This window comes from Phascolarctos cinereus, unplaced genomic scaffold (assembly GCF_003287225.1).
Source record: "Phascolarctos cinereus isolate Bilbo 61053 unplaced genomic scaffold, phaCin_HiC Scaffold_7;HRSCAF=346, whole genome shotgun sequence".
NCBI classification, from domain to species: domain Eukaryota; kingdom Metazoa; phylum Chordata; class Mammalia; order Diprotodontia; family Phascolarctidae; genus Phascolarctos; species Phascolarctos cinereus.
This window is the reverse complement of record NW_027556180.1, coordinates 177,301,073-177,318,108: the sequence shown is the minus strand read 5'-3', so window position 1 is coordinate 177,318,108 and position 17,036 is coordinate 177,301,073. Positions and strand designations below refer to the sequence as shown.

The window sequence follows — 17,036 nt, the reverse complement described above, 5'->3', positions numbered from 1 at the left end:
ATTTTTACTTTATACTGAATATAACTAATGTGAGATGTTTTATTATATTTTTGTCCTTTAGTCGAAGGGGGAGATGGCTAAAAGTAGGTTGCTGTTGTCCACAATTTCATGTAATTGCATTTGGGATTTTGAAATAAGAAAACTATTCTCTGAGCTGGTTTTTCCTTTCTCCAAATTGGATCCAACTGAAAGATTGTTTCACAGTTTCTGGTAAATGAATAAGTAGTCAAGCAATAAACATTTATTAAGTGCTTACTATGTGCCAGGCACCATGCTAAGTGCTGATTCTAAAAAGGTTCAATGGACAGTAGGAGAGATTCTCTCAAAGGAAATTTAAAAGATTCATGTTGAATGGTCTTTAAATTTAAAAAAATGTTCTGCAGTGGGAGTGAAATCTCCCAGGACAGAAAAGAGACGTCCTAGATGTTCTTTATCTTTGTTTTACCTGAACCTGTGATTTTATGAGTCTGAGGAATGTTTTGATCTATAATATATAGTTTTAAAGAGTTGCCTGTGACATTGAGAAATAAAGTGACATGCCCAGAGTCATATAGCTAGTCTTAGAGGCAGTACTTGAACTCATGTCTTGTTGCCTTTCTCCACTATGCCAGTGCTTTCAAAGTGTGGTCCAGGAACCCTCTCAGGGGGTTTGCAAGAGGAAAGCTTTTTATAATAATACTAAGATGTTTTAATTTATTTTATTTTATTTTTCATTAATTTATTTTTAGTTTTCAACAATCACTTCCATATGCTTCTGAGTTTTAAATTTTCCTCACACTCCCTCCCCACTCCTTCCCCAAGATGGCGTTCAATCTGATACAGGCTCTACATATACATTTCTATTAAACATATTTTCACATTAGTCATGTTATAAGGAAGAATTAGAACCAATAGGAGGAACCACAAGAAAGAGGAAACAAAACAAAATAGAAGGGAAAAAAGAGCAAATGCTTTGGTCTGCATTCAAATTCCATAATTCTTTCTCTGGATGTGGAGATGTTTTAATTTCTAAAACGGTAAAGAGACCCAAATAAACAAAAGCTTTTAGGGGGTCCTCAGTAATTTTTAAGAGTGTAAAGGGATCCTGAGACCAAAAAGTTTGGGAACCACTGCATGATACCACATTTCCTCTCAAGAAGACCTATCTTGTAATCAGCTGCAAATGATTTCGTTTTTCTCAGCAATACAGTGATCCAAGACAACTCTGAAGGACTTATGATGAAAAATGCTATCCATCACCAGACAAAGACCTGATGGTGTCTGAATACAGATTGAAGCACACTTTTTTCTTTTACTTTCTTTATTTTTCTTGAGGTTTTTTTATGTGTCTATGTTCTCTTTCAGAATATGACTATTATGAATATATTTTGCATGACTACACATGTACAACCTACATCGAATTGCTTGACTTCTCAGTGAGGAAGAGGGAAGGAGGAAGGGAGAGAATTTGGAACTCAAAGTTTTAAAAACAAATGTTAAGATTTATTTTTACATGTAACTAGGGAAAAACAGAATATTAAATTTTTTAAAAGCTCTATCATGTGTATACAGTACATATAAAATTATAATATGTATATTATAATATATTCTAATATATACATTGTATAATATATTCTAATATTGCATATATTATAATCATAAAATAATATCTATTTCTTATTAGCTGATATGCCCAGTAATCGCAGATATGCTATAATCGTAGATTATTTTTATGAGGAAGAAGAGAAGATGCCTTATGATGGAAGAAGGTGTTATTATAAAGAAGAAGAAGAAGGGAAGAAGACCAATTTGGATGAAGAGGAAATTTAGTAACTAACTTGAAATTTTAAAAGACATTTATAGAAGATGAAAGCAAGGGCAAGAATGCAGGACAAATACAAATGGGTTGCATGGTTCTTTAAGAGCAGTGGTAAGTTAGTTGAAGTTCAAAATGGCTAAGGTAGGTGATGAATCAAAATGAAGCAAAAATAAGGACTTTTCAATTGTTAAAGGCAAAAACATGAACAAAGAAGGAGTAGGCTCAATGATCAGGGATGATGATAATGGACAAAGAAGAAAAGTTAGAACTACTAAGTTCTAATTTTGCTTCTAGTTTGAGTGTTTTTTTTTTCTGCCAAGGGAAATTATCTTCATATTGAACAGGATAAAACAAACATGGCTAAAAATTGCTTCCCAAGCCATGTGTGGTGGCTAACACCTGTAATTCCAGCTAGGAGGGATGTTGAGGCTGGTGTATTGCTTGTGCTTGGGATTTCTAAGCTTCAGTGGGCTAAACCTATCTGGTGTCTGATTTAAGTTTGGCATCAATATGATGATCCTGTGGGAGTTGTGGGCCACCAAGTTGATGACAGAAGAGTGAACTGGCCCAGGTTAAAAACACAGCAGATTAAAGCTTCTGTGGGGATCAGTAGTAATATCAGACCTATGAGTAGTCTCTAAACTCCTAGTGTGGGTGAGACAGGGAGATTCAGTCTTTAAAAACAACACCAATAAATGAAAATTTAAAAAAACAATTCTAGGAGAGTCCTTCCCTGGTTCCCAGCTGCTAATGTTTTCTTCTCCAAGGTTAACTTGCATTTGATTTGTAGGTTTGTACCCATATACATGTTGTCTCCACCATTAAAATATAAGGTTCTTTTTTTCTCTGCATTTATTTGTGAAGTTTTTTGCCCTGATACATGATAAATTTTTGTGAAAGTGCTATGGACAGCTGAGAAAGAGGTATACTCCTTTCTATTCCCATTCAGTTTTCTCCAGAGGTCTATCATATCCAAAGAATATAAAGCTTCTTGAGAGCAGGGATTGTTTCAATTTTGTCTTTGAATTCCTAGTGCCTAGCACACTCTCAGGCACAGAGTTGGAACTTAAATAAAAGATTGTTTGATTGATTTATAAGAGAGCACCTAGCTATACAGCTTAAGCTACTAGGGCCAGCTGAACTATGACTGAGGGTGCCAAAAGACCTGGCAGATGTGATAACTGAATTGTTCTCATGTGTCTTGCAAAGACTGGAGAACTAGAGAGGGTGCTACAGGACAGGAGACAGGTGAATAAGTGTGGACCTGATATTCAGAAAAGGGAAGAGGGTGGAGTAGGCACACTATAGTCTGACGAACTTTGATTTCTGGCAAAAGTCTAGAACACTTATTTTGATAAGTAGTGTTTGAGCACTTAGAAAGGGAAGTGGTTGTCACTAATAGACTTTTAAAAATTTCATTCAACCTGGCATAAACAAAAGCAAATTTTGTCGGCCTTACCTCATTTCATTTTTTGACAGGGGTACTGATTAGAAGATGTGGGAATGCCACAGAAATAGACTATCCAAAATAAGCAAAATTTTTGACAAAATCTCTCTAGCTATTATTATGGATGAAATGGAAAGATGTATCTAGATGATACTGCATAATTAGGTGAATTTGGAACTGGTTTAATGCATTAATAATGGGTTCTATGTCAAACTGGAGGGATATCTTTAAAACAGTATCCCCAAGGTTATATCGTTGGCCCCGTGCTGTTTAATTTTTTTTTTATGAATGGCATATTTATAAAATTGACAGATGACATGAAGCAGAGATGATAGATCAGATATTAGAGTTACATTCCAAGTCAATAGGCTAGGATGAAAATCAATTCTAATTTGAGGAAATTTAATAGGGAAAAATGTAACATAACCTAAATGTCATTTAGGTAAAAAAAAATCAACTTCAAAGGCACAGCACTTATGATCTAATTTATGTTATAGTTATGTGGCACAGTGGATAGAGTGGTGGACCTGGAATCAGGAAGACTCATCTTTGTGAGTCAAATCTGGCCTTAATTGCTGTGTGACCTTGAGAAAGTCATCTAACCTTGTTTGCCTCAGTTTCCAATCTGTAAAATGAGCTGGAGAAGGAAACGGCAAGCCACTCCAGTATCTTTGCCAAGAAAATCCCAGATGGGATCACAAAGAGTCAGTCATGACTGAAGCGACTGAACAACAATAAAATTGGAAAATGTAATATAACTTAAATGTTATTTAGGTAAAATAAATACACCAACTTCATGGACACAACACTTATGTTATAATTTATATTATAGTTGGTTTTGGACATGTCTTACACCCTCTCTATTAGGTTATCATTTCTTTGGAGATAAGAACTTTATCTTGTTTTTCTTTTTTATCCCTGGTATTTGGCATAAGGAATTGCAAATAAATATGTGCTCCATAAATGTTTGAATTTAACTGAATTAATGAACAACAAAAATGGCTTTTCCTGAGCTAAGACAATGATCATTCTCATTCTGTTGCTTACAAACTGAACATTTATTTAAGATAAGTAAAGTAAGGTAGTTTCTATTTGATTCCTTCTTGAAAAGAAGCATTATTGAACTCAGGCTGGATGACTGGAAGAAGCATGTCCAGTGAATCTTATAACAAGCCATTCTCTACTTTAAGATAATGAATTATGATTTTTCAACTGCTTTGGTAGATTCAGAGCTAACGGCAATAATACTGATTTCAACATTTCTTCCAGAACTGAGCTCTGGGAAACATGAAGCTGGTCTCTTAGAAGAAATAGACTAACTCAGTATCTTGTCATCCTTCATTTTGTGTTTGTACTAAACCACAGATTGACATTATTGAAATTGTTCTAGATATATCAGCCTGGGACCGAGCCCCGTGAAAACAAATGGCTCCCCATAGCTAGTTCAGATATTTCTACCTTCTCTCATTCTGATTAGATGTCACAATGCTAATAACAAAATGTTTGCAAACCAAAATGCAATTCTTATATTTTTCCCTTAGCTATATTCTTAATATCATTTTAGTTCTCCTTTTCCTAGATATTTTCCTAAATACACATAAATATGTTAGAAACACATAACCATAGTTTATGTGAATTATTCAAATGGCTTGATGATGACATTAACTTGTTCTGATTTCATTTGACCATTTTTCAGCATCAGTTATTAACCAGAGGAAAAAATTGCTATTAAAATGAACAAAAAGGAGTTTTTGTTCTTTCTCCATTTTCACTCCCCAAACTTAAAAATGATCTTTCTAGTTTAGAAGAAGTTAACAGCCTTAGGTTCTAAAAATTCTCTTTGTGTTAGAAAAAAAATTTGTTTTCACAAGATAGCATTTTAAAAAATAGCATGACATTTATAAAATACATCTGTTAAATACCAAATTCTTCAAAGCATATGTTATTGTTGCTTTTAATTTTCCAAGCATGATTTAAGGACCTTTGAGAGTACAATAACAAGAAGCCAAATTAACCTGGGTAGAAAACAAAATCAATAAAATTAGATGCTTAGTGACATAAAGAGTAATCTGAAAATCACTAAACTAAATTTTTCATTTTTTAGCTGATAATTTTGCTAGGGTAGAAGTAGCTTCAAAGTACTCTGGCACAATTTTATTTTTGCTCATTAAGTGAGGATCAAATGAGATAACGTGTAAAGTGCTTTGAAAATCTGAAAGTGCTAAATTAATATTATTGTTATCAATGAGCTAACTTGATTTTGAATTTGAGATTCTACATCAGGGTTAGTGAACTCTCATTCAGAATGGTTTGAGAAAGGGGGGCTCCAGTTAATATTCTATTGAATAACAATTTGTAAAAAATTAAAATGAAAAGTATGTAATTAATAAAAATACTATGACACTTAGTTGGACTGGCAGCTCAATGAATTACTATGAGTATATATGTGTATATATGCATATATACACATACATGTGTATATACATATACATATATAGCCATACTTAGAATATATACATATGCACTCATACTGTATACATATACAAACATGCATGTATGCATATACATACACATATATTATGTATACACACAAGTATATATGTACAAATAAACTTTCTCAGGCAGTGCAAATTAGAGATCTGGGCTGTGAAATGAGGGCAGTCAGGAAGATTGGGTTGGAAAACTATGCAGCCCTTTCAATGTTTCCAGGCTGCTCACTTGTGCAAAAATACTTCTTTTTATTACCGCCATAGTGGATGGAGAGTCAGTCTCTAAAGTTAAGAAGACCTGGATCTAAGTCTTGCCTCTGACAGTAATTGGTTCTGTGAACCTGGACAAGTCATCTAATTTCTCAGTGCCCCAGGCAGCTCTCTAAGATGGTAAGTTGCACAACATTTGCTGGTCTGCATTTATATTTGTGTATCCAGTGCCTGGATGAGTGCCTGACACATTTTGTTGTAGTTCAGTAGTGTTTGATTCTTTGTGACTCTATTATGGGTTTTCTTGGCAAAGATACTAGAGTGATTTGCCATTTCCTCCTCCAGTTCGTTTTACAGATGAGGAAACTGGGGCAAACAGAGTTAAGTGACTTGCCAAGGGTCACAGAGCTAGTAGTTGGCTAAGGTTGGATTTGTACTCAGGTCCTTCTGACTCCAGGCTTGTTGCTCTTTCCACTGTGCCACCTACCTTCCCAACTGCCTGGCATGTAATAGGCATTTAATAAATGATTGCATTATAGTTGACTGTCCTAATGACTGTTCAGTGCTATCAAAACAATTGAGGTCATATTCATACCGAGTTAGTTCTGTACTTAAGGGCACACTGTCTTCCACCAATCCAACCAGATGTGTACTTGCTTCCTGAGCTCCTGTGCCATCTCTTGTCACTCTGTGACTTAGTCTACCTAAAAAGAACAACTTTATGTGCCAGATAACCACATCAAAACAATTGCTCCTTGACTTATAGGTTAGGTTGTGTGACTGATGTGGGGTGAGAGAGTGAAAAAGATGGTAGAGGGAATTTCTGTGTTGGGAGTTCCCACATCACAGACTCAGACCCCTCAATATCTCCCAGTAATGGTGTATGTCTGAGAATTATGGAATGCTATAATTTCAGAAGAAATTAAATTTAAAGAAATTAAATTAAAATTTAAAGTGACCAAAAGAACAATGGAAAAACAATGGTCAATGTAAACTTGTAAATGCTCAGTTCAGTATATTTCAAGAATTAACTGTAGCATAAATGATATCACTAATAATATATATGACAGAAAAAGGGGTGGCCAGGCCATTTGGTGATGATGATGATAATAATAATAATAATAATAATAATAGCTAGTATTTATATAGCATTTTCAGGCTTAAAAGTGCTGTTACATTGTGATCCTCACAATGACCATATGAAGTTGGTGCTATTATTATCCTTATTTTATAGAGGAGGAAATTGAGGCTGAGATGAAGTTACTTGCCAAAGAAGCTAGGAAGTATCTGAGGTGGAAGGTGAACTCTAGTCCTCAAGGATTCTTAGTCCAGCACTCTTACCCACTATACTACCTGACAAGAAAGAGGAATGACTGATGGAGACTGTGAGTGCTACGATGGTAGTCATCAAATATTAAGAGAACCAAAGGAAATCCTCTGTATATGATTGGCCAAAACATATGGACATAATTGTGCAGGATGGGAGGACATGGATGGGTCATGATATGCATATTGACAAGATCACAGACTCATTGAAGTAAGAAGTAACCCTAAAATACACTGAATACAATTTAACTTTCTATGCTTAATTTTTGTGAAATTCAAATATGCATAGGCTAGATTTGTCACAAGTATACATGTAATTTATAAATTACATATGGTCTAGTCTGGCCATATACATGTACTATAATGCATATGTGTACATATAAAGTGTACTATATTACCATAATGTAGTATATGTGTATATTGTAAATAATTTTTATTATATGTCCCAAAATTTTTAGTGCAGTTTTCGGCTCATCAATGCTTAAACTACAAAAGTTTAAGTTTAAGCTTTAAAAAAGTCTTAGTGCAGTTTAAGTGTTGATGAGCTGAAAACTGCACGAAGACTTTTGGAACACACTGTATTATACTTACATGCATGTTTTTATAGATATATGTTTGTGCTAAATGCCAGCCTGATTGAATCACAAGCTGGAGTCAAGGTATCTCAGATATGTAAATGATACCATTCTGATGGCAGAAAGTGAAGAGGAATTAAGACTCTTGATTAGGATGAAAGAGGAGCGTGGAAAAGCTGGCTTGAAGCTTAACATCAAAAAAACTAAGATATTGGCAACTGGTCCCATCACTTCTGGCAAATAAAGGGAAAAGAAATAGAAGCAGTACCAGATTTTATATTCTTGGGCTCAAATATCACTGCAGAGGATAACTGCAGCCATGAAATTAAAAGACACTCCTTGGAAGGAAAGCTATGACAAATCTGGACAGCATACTAAAAAGCAGAGACACCACCTTGCTGACAAAGGTCCATATAGCCAAAGCTATGGTTTTTCCAGTAGCAATGTATGCCTGTGAGTTATCTGAGAACCGCAGAACCTATGCTTTCAAATTGTGATTGTTGGAGAAGACTTTTGACAGTCCCTTGGACATCAAAGAGATCAAATCAGTCAGTACTTAAAGAAATTAATTCATGCTATTCACTGGAAGGTCAAATACTGAAGCTGAAGTTTAAATAGTTTGGCCACATAGTTAGAAGATGGGATTCACCGGAAAAGACTCTGATGTTGGGAAAGATTGAAGGCAAAGGAAAAGGGGATGGCAGAAGATGATATGGATGGATAGTGTCATGGAAACAGTGAACATGAACTCGGACAGACTTTGAGAGAGAGTTGAGGATAGAAGGGCCTGGTGTACTATGGTCCGTGGGGTCACAGAGAGTTGAACACAACTGAACAACTGAAGAACAACAAATCTTATTTACCATAAGCTCTTGTTTATTGTATCTGACCACGAGACCCATTATGGAGCAAGTACGTATTACAAGGACTTGGATCTACCACTAGTCAACCCTCCCTCACTCAACATTTCTTAAACACAACTACAAGTATTTAAAACTTTATGAAATATGACTAGCTTTATAAAGCAGGGATTAGACTTGGCCCCTAATACTAGCATCATAAAGGGATTCCACAAACAGCTTTCTTTCATAGACTTGAGGTAGGAAATAGCACTTGCCTGGCTTCTGAGGAGAGGTAACTAAGCAACCAATGCAGGGTGCCAAGCTGTTGGCTGGGCTCTAGCATTCATGACTCAGTCCTAGGCACATCAGGCTAGAGTCTACTGCAAAAGCGTGACTGCATTTTCTTCTGGAAAGCCCACAACAGCTATTTGTACTTTCATACCATAAGCCATAACAAGTCGTTTTGTTTAAACATACTTTCCCAGTGTGTAATCAGTCTCATCAGTGATTTGCCTTTCACCCAGAGGCACCCGCAGGCCATCAGGAAATGCTGCCACAGAGCAAAGCCTAAAAGGCAATGTGGAGATTTTCGTCCATGTTTTTTCCGTTGTTGTTTATTATTTTGGAATTTTCCAGTTTCCAAATATTCAGTGTATAAGAAGCAAAAAAATAACCAAGGCCTTTTCCATGCAATTTTCTATCCAAATAGGAAGAAGGACAGTCCACACGGAAGGAAAAATGCACTATTCTTTCGGAAGAATCCGCAGAGGGACAGGGTTTTTCTGGTGTCAGGGATAACACTGCATAATGAGCCCAGCCGTTTGACACCTGGATGGCAGCCCCAGATTGGCATCAAGAAGAGAAATTATGTAAGCAGAAACGGTGGAGGGAAAACTAACAGTTTTTAAAGCTCTCTCCTCCCCAAACAGCAAAGCTTTCTTACATTAAGTATTTGTTATCTTACTGGCAGCCCAGGAGCAGGAGAAGAAGGAGGGGGAAAGAGAATTACTGTGGATCGAGTCATTTTGTCCTTACCTCGGCTACAACCCAGTGGCAGCTCCTTTCTGTCGGCTCCCTTGCCTGAAATGAGAGGACAGCGGCCAGTGCAGGGGTTTACTGCTTCATTGGATTACTCCTAACTATGTCTTTAGTAATTAGACAGGTCTTCTCTTGCCAGAGAGAGCTATAAATACAGTATCACCAAAGAAACAGCCTTCCACAGGAGATAAGAACTGAAGCACCTCTGCTCTGGAAGCCTTTTAAGGCATCCGAATTAAGGCAGCACAAGCCTTCTATTGAAAGGGGGATGCCAGGCTCCCCTTTTGGTCTGTTCACTCCAAGGACATACTAGACCGATGTAAATATCTCAGCAAGCAAAGTGGGGGGATGTTGGGGGGGGGGAATTTCAGCGTTATCAAGCCTATGACAGACTGTTAGATTGCCACAACTGTAGTGTGTCAGGAACATATTACAGGTTTGGAGGGCTAAAGACAGCTTCAGAAGTCGACCCTTTAGAGGTAGCTTGGAACTGGAAGTACCTTTGACTCAGTGACCATAAAACACTTGTGGAATAGGTGAGGGTTCTTCCATCATCTAGTGGTGAGCTTTCAAGTTCCGTTCTTGAAACTACTCTCCTACAAGCCTTTCTTTAATCTTCATGGGAAGATTCCCCGCGTGAGAATCTTGGCATCATACCCTTGGATAGCCCAGGGGGAGGGGCAGAAAAAATGAACAACAAGCATGTTTGTAACTTCTGAGCTCATCGTGTGCAAGCCAATATGTTTCTAAGCAATTCTAGTGATTTCTGGAGCCATGAATGATTTTTCTCTCAAGCATTGAGTAAGAGAAAACCTAATAGGTAAAAACCTTATCTTGTGGATATGCCTAAAGAATGAAGAGGACTGAATTTGTGAAGTTGCAACACTTACACAATATGTGATCTTTTAAAAAAGAATTCCTCCTTAGTCAGTTGTTTGCAAGTATAATGGAGGCAAACAGAAGAACCTCTAGTGATAGGTGGGACCTTAGCTGCTTCTGGCGGGCCACATGTGGTCTGGTAGACACTTTGGGACAATGGAGATTGAAGGGAAGGCATGCTCACTTTTCTGCTTCAATTATATAAGTATGTTGAAATAGCGTTAAAACCAAGATTCATGAATAGTAGATGAAAGCGTTCAGTGTTTCCTATGGAGTTATGCTTTGACTTGGTATTGCTTGGAAAGAATGAGTCCCAGGGTCAGAAAGCTCTTGATCCTGAGTACCAACACTATAGTGAAACAATCTACAAATCTTGTGTATCACTGTTAAACCTATGATGGATGTACGTGAAAAGGAAGGAAAGGAGAGGGAGAGAGAAAGGATTTTAGAGAAAGGAATGGAAGGAGAAAGAGAGAAAGGAAGGAGAAAACAAAAATGAGCATGTGGTGGGACTGGTGGAATACCATCAGTAAATGCTTATGGGGTGCCTCTCAATCAATAGATAAGTGCCTACTACATCGACCTCAGGGCCAGACTAATCCTGACTTAGCACAATACAATTTAATTTACTGCAAGACATTACCTGAGTCCAGATATTATTTAAAGAGGGACTTCTGGTGATCATTTGATGTTTCATGTTTGATGTCTCATGGTGTTATGGAGGGAAGACTGGATTCTTTCAAGTTTTAGCAACTGAAAACATGCTATATAATAAAGGTATTAAACACACTATGGCCTGCAACATGGGAGTCCTGCCTGAACCAAATTAAAACATAATTGGGAAATATTTAATGAGATAAGTAAAAATACAATAGAACATTGATACTAATATGTGGCTTTTTGAATCAATACATTGATGCATGGATTATTTGAGTTTGACACGTCTGCTCTAGAGGGTCCTAAAAAAACTTCATAGAATCATGGCCCTAGAGCTGGGAGGATACTCAGGGATTATCAGCTCCCAATTCCCTCATTTTCTAGGTGAGGAAACTGAAGCACAGAGAGGTTGTGACTTGTCCAGGGTAACACAGATAATGAATGTCTGAGGAAGAATTCAAACTCAAGTCTTTCTGACTCCAAGGATTTAGACAAAAAAAAAATTCCCAGTAATATATGTCTGAGAATCATGGGATGCTATAATTTCAGAAGAATTAAAATTAAAGGTGACTGAAAGAAAAATGGAAAGATGATGGTCAATGTAAGTAGGCTTCTCTTGTAAGGCTACTTCAATACATCACCTTTTATATTGGGAGTAGCGCATTGCCTTGTCCTTAGCAGGAACTTAAATGCTTGGTGAATTGAATTGAGAACAGTAGAGAACCAACTGCTAGTCTGTCATCTAAAAAATAGTTTAGTTCAGGACCTGGAAATGCTGAAGTAAGTATTTGACCCCAATAGCTAACCATAAACAACCTTGATTATTTAATTTAGAGAAGTATATTCACATAGAGCATTTCAGGACACTTCTTTCAGAAGATAGGAGAATGAAAGCATGGGATGAAGACACTAGGCGTGGAATAGTCACTTTATGACTACATGCATCACAACTACTATAATAGTACCACTTTACATGTTTCTAACAAGAATTTTCATGCCTTTCCAAAAAGCATGTAATTTTTGCCCATTTTATGCAGAGACAAATTTGAATACATTTCTAAAACTCACATAAATTAGTGATGGAGCTGAGTTCTACTTCTCAATCCAACCTTCTAGACCCAATCAAAGGTATAATTTCCCCCAATTTTTGAAAGAACATAAGAGAAAAAGGGAGGCTAAACGACTTTGGACTTCTTTAAGATTATACATTAAGGCACTGGCTGAGTTCAGTAAGATGATCTGGTCCTTAAGTCCCCTGGATTATCATTAACTCATACCACATCTAACACTGTTGCTAACCAACAGTGTTATGGAGTGGAAAATTTCATGCCCTCATGGAGGAGGGCAAAAGTAATAGGTTTTTTGCCAGGGAAATTTTCCCTTCATTCCTCTCTAGACTGCACTCTGGACTTTTTGTGCCATGCCTGAGAAACCTTTTCATCTTGGAAGCTCATTCCAGGCCTTGAATTCACACGTTGTAAGTACCCTCCATCCCTCTGGCCTCTCTCTCTGATTGGATGGCTCCTCCCAGAAACTCTATTTAAGGAGGGTGCCCAAGCCAGCCCTGTCTCATTTCTCTCCAAGTTGTACTCTGGATTTTCTTTACCACGCCCCAGAAACCTCTTCATTCTGGAAGATGAGGAAAGGGGGCCAGATAGAGGTTAAGCCTCTTGTCTAGGGTCACACAGGTAGTAAGTGTCAGATCTGGTATTTGAACCCAAGTTCCCTCATTAAAATTCAGAGTTCTTTCTACTACAATTCACTGCCTCATTAATACAATACACCTAAGAGTTAAGGAGTGCTCCTTTTAATGTGGTCATAAGACACAAGTAATTTTCCTTCTCTTATTGGTGGAGTGATGAAGAAAAAAGGGTTTGCTCGAAAGTCTGGTTAAGATAATCATATCTATCTGGGTTAGAGGACATTGTATCCTAAAACAGTGGTATCAAGCTCAAATAGAAATGAATCCTGTAGCTTAACTTAGAAAACCACAAATTAACATTATGTTGGATTGTATTTCTATTCATTTTGTTAAATATGTCCCAGTTGCATTCTAATCTGGCTCTGGGAGTACTGGAGGGTTTTCCTGGCAGAGATGAGTGTGATATCACTCCTCTAAAAGATAGGTTATGATCATTTGCACAATGAGTTCAATAATTTTTATAGCACTGACCAGTCAGTGTTGTCAATCCATCAAATATTTATTATTTACTATGTTATAGGTACTGGGACTAGGTACTAGGTTCTGGGACTATAATACATATTAATTAATATTTATTAAGCACCTGCTATGTGCCAGGCATTGTGCAAAAACAAAAACTAAACATTCATTGTCCTCAAGGAACTTTCACTCAATCAAAGGAGAAACAGCATGTACACAAAGAAGTATATGCAAAATATATGCACGTGAATAAAGTAATGTTTTTGGTGGTGGTGATGGTAAGAACAAAGGTGAGATTCTTCGTGAAGCTTACAATATATTTATATTTTGTTGTTAATTTTTTTTTAAATTCTGAACTTAAACCCCAAGTACAATGATCACTTCCATTTACCCAGTGGAACAGATGAAGACTTATACATGAAACGGTGACTCTATTATGTACAATTTGCTTTTCTTTTAAAATATATAATAAATTCAACATGTGACTTCCAAAGCTCTCCTGCTTGTCTAAAATTTTTTCTGGCTTTCTTTCTGTTCTACTTACATAACTCAACTCATAGGGTTGTTGGTGGGAAAGGGCTCTATGAAACTTAAATTATTATATAAATATGAGTTATTGAGGAGTTCAAAGCAAGAGAGCCAGGTTGATAGACCAGAAAGACAGCATATCAGGAGATGTGTGTTCTAGGTCTGTATTCTGATTTCATCATGAACTAGTAGTGGAACCTAGGGCAGAGCACTTTCTGGGTCTCGCCTTTCTTTTCTGTAAAATGAGGCATATGGATTCAATGATCTATCTATAGATCAGTTTCTAGTTCTAAAATGCTATGACTCTATGAATGACTGAAAACAATAGGACTCAGTCAGCTTTATAAGTAAGCAATATGAGTCCATATGTCTCTGGAGGAGGGAACCAGTAGGTGTGAGTGGTATTGGTGATGGGAGCTTTATGAGATCATAGAACTTAGAGAAACCTTAGAGTTGACCTAATCCAGTTTCTTCTTTTTACATTTAAGGAAAATGATACCTAGAGAGTTGTCATAGGGCCGTGGAATCAAAGGGGGAAGGAATCTTAGCGATCTAGTCCAACCCTCCTCACTATACAGATGAGGAAATTGAAGCCCAGAGAGATATAGTGACATGCACTAGTTTATACAGGTAGGTCATGGTAGAGCTAGTATCTGAACCAAGGTCTTTTGACTCTCTGTTTGGTACTTTTTTCATTATAACAGCAGAACTGGGATTCAAACCCAAGACCTCCACATTCAGTGTTCTTTCCATTGCACTGTGTTGCCATCAAATTGAATTTCCATTAAGATTCCCAGAATCTGTTAATATAAATATAGCATTTGGTGTCCGAGGTAAAACAGCTCCTCATTTCCTGAACAGCCCCTCCTTCATGGCAGGGCCAATCCTGTAATATAGCCTCTATATAAACAGTCCTTCTCTACTTCCCGGAACGATAAACAGAAATGAAAAACTGCATAAACAGCCAACGGTTATGACATCTCTATGAACAAACAGCTCTGGAAAATTTCAGCCCTTTCAAATGTTTCCTTTAAAAAAAAAGTATGTGGGGAAAGATCCCAGGCATCTCTTTTACTTTAGCTGTTTTGGGTGTCAAAATGTATCCTGAGAAGTTCTCTACCTTGCAGACTTAGGGTGGAAATGGACCTTAGTCAACAGTAGAATTTCATTTTCATGCTATCCAATTCAAATTAAGATGGCGCAAACCTAGGACAGTTAGCTAGCATGACATATGACAGAGCTGGGATCTAAAGAGATCTTCACAGGCTAAGACTCTGGGCTGAATTGAATAGGGTGAAAATTAATAGAGACAAATAAGTTCTTACACTTGGGCTAAAATGCATTTCTTATGATCTTATTCAGCTTCATGAACATAAGGTATGATCAGACAGTTATTCATCTGAAAAAAGATTTTGGTTTTCAGTGGATTTTCGATGTTCAATTGAATTCAACACGAGTTGGCAGTACGATACTACAGCCAAAAAAAAGCTAATGCGATTTTAAAATGAATGAAGAGAGGTACAGTGAGAACTCTGATCAAAGCAACGTCCACCATAATTTTAGAGGACTATAGGATGAAGCATGCTACCTACTTTGGGACAGAGAGATTATGGACTTAATATGCAGAACCAGACCTACTTTTTCAGATGTGGTCAATGTAAGAATTTGTTTTGCTTGACTGAATATTTGTTACAAGACCTTCTTTGTGAACAAAAAGGGGATGGGAAAGAGATAAAATAAATGCTTGTTAATTTTAAAAATGCATATTTTTTTTAAAGAGAGAGAGAGAGGTAATATTTATCTTGCTATACTCTGCTTTGTTAGACCACATCTGTAATACTGTTTAGTTTTGGACCAGTGTTTTAACAAGGATATTGATCCCTTTGAAAATTTAGAAGACAGTGATCAGAATGGTTGAAGGCCCTCAATATTATGATATATGAGGATAAGTTGAAGGAAATGGGTATGTTTAACCTAGAGAAGGGAAGCCTTATATGAGAGCTGTTTTCAAATATTTGACGAGCATGGAGGGGGGATTCGTCTTGTTCTGCTTGTCTTCTGTAGGCAGAACCAGAAATAATGGGTAGAAATTGCAAAGGAAAAAATTTAGACTTCATTGTAAACAATTTGAGCTACCCAGAAATGGAACATATTGACACTGGGAGGTAGCCACTTTCCCATCAGGCAAAGCCTGAATTGCCACTTACCAGTTGTATATAGGATTCTTATTAAGATACATATTAGACGGGATGGCTTCTGAAGTCCTTTCCAGCTCTGAGATTCTGCGAGTCTATGAAATACAACTTCTTCCAGAAAGCCTTCCCTAAATTTCCTAGTAGAAAATAAATGATTTTTCCTTCCTTGGACTTTGCACTTTGTGCTTCTGTTTTGAGGTTCTCATATGTTATTATGCATCCTAGTTATTATATATTCGTGTCTGTATTTATCATCCTTTATTAAACTGTGAATTGTGTCTGGGCAGAGACACATATCTTTCTTTGTACATTTCTTACCTAACATAAGGTTCTATATACAATAGGTGCTTAATTATGGTTGATGAATAAATTAATCTGATCTAATCCAATCCAAAAATCACTTTCTCCTCCTTACCAGGATAATGAGGTGAAAAAAAAATTCATCCTGAGTTACCTCCTCAATTTTTACTGGGTCCATTTTTAGCTCTCTCATTAACTTGCTATATAGCAGAAAAGACACTTCACTCTTTATTATCTCAGCTCTCTCCAAGTTTAAAGAGTATACCACTCAAGTATAAAACTTAGACCTTTAGGATAGGCCACAGGAATGATATAGGCCATATCTGCTTTAAGCATTCTAAATTTCTGTGGAGAAAACCTTCAAATTTCTATGTGGATGGTGTGTGACTACATGTTCTTTGCAGTTCCTAACAGTTTTTGTGGGCTGCCCAAACTGAGATATTTATAACATCTAGGTCTGCCCAGCTTCAGATCTGTAGCCCTTTTCTTGTGACCATCTCCTTCCTCTACATCTACCTCTGGTCTTTGGTCACATCCTATTCCACTGGAATTTGGATGTCTATAAAACATTCAGAACCTCAAAGTCCCCCA

General features: G+C 36.9%; 1 protein-coding gene across 2 annotated transcripts in view; it reads right to left on the bottom strand.

Annotated features, from left to right (window-relative positions):
• The window catches only part of FHL2 (four and a half LIM domains 2), a 119,820-nt gene extending 109,961 nt beyond the window's left edge, over positions 1 to 9,859 (bottom strand). The window contains exon 1 of one of the 2 annotated variants that reach the window (XM_020987920.2): positions 9,723 to 9,859. The gene's annotated coding sequence lies outside the window, so the exon portion shown is untranslated. The remainder of the gene's footprint in view (positions 1 to 9,722) is intronic. The other variant, XM_020987916.2, reaches the window with a different exon arrangement.
• Positions 9,860 to 17,036: the final 7,177 nt, after the last annotated feature.